We start from the raw sequence: 2,510 nt of genomic DNA on the forward strand, positions 1-2,510 counted from the left end.
TCATTATAACTAGTTTTTCAACCACACATTTCTTGTTAACAAACTATAGTTTTGGCAAGTCGTTTAGGACACCTACTTTGTGCATGACACAAGTCATTTTCCCCCAATTGTTTACAGACAGATTATTTCACTTATAATGTATCACAATTCCAGGGGGTCAAAAGTTTACATACACTAAGTTGACTGTGCCTTTAAACAGCTTGGAAAGTTCCAGAAAATTGTCATGGCTTTAGAAGCTTTTGATGGGCTAATTGACCTCATTTGAGTCAATTGAAGGTGTACCTGTGGATGTATTTCAAGGTCTACCTTCAATGTCACGTTCTGACCTTTAGTTCTTTTGTTATTTCTTTGTTTTAGTATGGTCAGGGCGTGAGTTGGGTGGGTTATCTATGTTTGTTTTTCTATGTTGGTTTTTTCGTTTGGCCTGGTATGATTCTCAATCAGAGGCAGGTGTCGTTAGTTGTCTCTGATTGAGAATCATACTTAGGTAGCCTTTTTCCACCTGGGTTTCGTGGGTGGTTATTTTCCGTGTCAGTGTTTGTTCCACACGGAACTGTTTCGGTTTGTATTTCACGTATCGTTTATTGTTTTGTTTCTGTGTTCGTTCGTTATTAAAGAGCATGAACACGTACAACGCTGAGCATTGGTCCTCCGATCCTTGTTACTACTCCTCCTCAGATGAGGAGGAGGACAGCCGTTACAGAACCACCCACCAAGAAAGGACCAAGCAGCGTGGTGACGAGAGGCAGCGATACCTGGAGAACTGGACTTAGGAGGAGATATTAGATGGCAAGGGACCCTGAGCACAGGCTGGGGAATTTATTGGGGCACACGGGGAGTATGGCTAAGCCAGGTAGGAGACCTGAGCCAACTCAACTCAACACAGGGCCCCGTGTGGCTCAGTTGGTAGAGCATGGCGCTTGCAACGCCAGGGTTGTGGGTTCGATTCCCACGGGGGGCCAGTACAAAAAAAGTATGAATGTATGTACTTGTAAGTCGCTCTGGATAAGAGCGTCTGCTAAATGACTTAAATGTAATGTAAATGTAACTCCCCGTGCTTACCGTGGAGAGAGAGGGACCGGGCAGGCACCGTGTTATGCCGTGAGGCGCACGGTGCGGTACATAGCAGCACCTCGTATCGGCGGGCAAGAGTGGGCATCGAGCCAGGTGACATGAAGCCGGCTCAGCGCATCTGCGTCTCCTCGGGACGGGGTACATGGCACCAGCCCTACGCATGGTGTCCCAGGTTCGCCAGCACAGCCCAGTGCGGGCTATTCCACCTCGCCGCACTGGCCTGGCTACGGGGAGCATTCAGCCAGGTAGGGTTGGCCAGGCTCGGTGCTCGAGACCTGTAGTGCGCCTCCACGGTCCGGTGTATCCGGTGCCTTCTCCACGCACCAGCCTTCCTGTGGCAGCCCCACGCACCAGCCCTCCGGTGCCAGTACCACGTACCAGGCCTCCAGTTCCAGCACCCCGCACTCGCCCTGAGGTGCGTGTCCCCAGTTCGGTACCACCAGTTCCGGCACCACGCACCAGGCCTACAGTGCACCTCGGCAGGCCTGAGTCTCCCTCCCGTCCAGCGCCGCCTGAGTCTCCCTCCCGTCCAGCGCCGCCTGAGTCTCCCTCCCGTCCAGCGCCGCCTGAGTCTCCCTCCCGTCCAGCGCCGCCTGAGTCTCCCTCCCGTCCAGCGCCGCCTGAGTCTCCCTCCCGTCCAGCGCCGCCTGAGTCTCCCTCCCGTCCAGCGCCGCCTGAGTCTCCCTCCCGTCCAGCGCCGCCTGAGTCTCCCTCCCGTCCAGCGCCGCCTGAGTCTCCCTCCCGTCCAGCGCCGCCTGAGTCTCCCTCCCGTCCAGCGCCGCCTGAGTCTCCCTCCCGTCCAGCGCCGCCTGAGCAGCCCTCCCGTCCAGCGCCGCCTGAGCAGCCCGTCAGTCAGGAGCTGCCCCTCAGTCCGGAGCTGCCAGAGCCGCCCGTCTGTCCTGAGTCTCCCTCCTGTCCAGCGCCGCCTGAGTCTCCCTCCTGTCCAGCGCCGCCTGAGTCTCCCTCCTGTCCATTCAAACTCAGTGCCTCTTTGCTTGATATCATGGGAAAATAAAAAGAAATCAGCCAAAACCTCAGAAAAAAATTTGTAGACCTCCAAAAATCTGGTTCATCCTTGGGAGCAATTTCCAAATGCCTAAAAGTACCATGTTCATCTGTACAAACAATAGTACACAACTATATACACCATGGGACTACGCAGCCGCCATATCGCTCAGGAAGGAAACGCATTCTGTCTTCTAGAGATGGACGTACTTTGGTGCAAAAGGTGCAAATCAATCCCAGAACAACAGCAAAGGACCTTGTGAAGTTGCTGGAGGAAAGAGGTACAAATGTATCTATATCCACAGTAAAACGAGTCCTATATCGACATAACCTATATCTTGGCCAGGTCGCACCTGTAAATGAGGACTTGTCATCAACTAGCCTACCTGGTGAAATAAAAAAACTGAAAGGCCTCTCAGCAAGGAAGAAGC

The 2,510-nt window shown here is 53.5% G+C and overlaps 1 non-coding gene across 1 annotated transcript; it reads left to right on the top strand.

Annotated features, from left to right (window-relative positions):
- The first annotated feature begins 886 nt into the window (after positions 1–886).
- trnaa-ugc lies at positions 887–962 on the top strand. The gene has a single exon. It is a non-coding gene; the product is annotated as a tRNA-Ala (tRNA).
- The last annotated feature ends 1,548 nt before the right edge of the window (positions 963–2,510 follow it).

This window comes from Salvelinus namaycush, chromosome 34 (assembly GCF_016432855.1).
Source record: "Salvelinus namaycush isolate Seneca chromosome 34, SaNama_1.0, whole genome shotgun sequence".
Classification (NCBI taxonomy): Eukaryota; Metazoa; Chordata; class Actinopteri; order Salmoniformes; family Salmonidae; genus Salvelinus; species Salvelinus namaycush.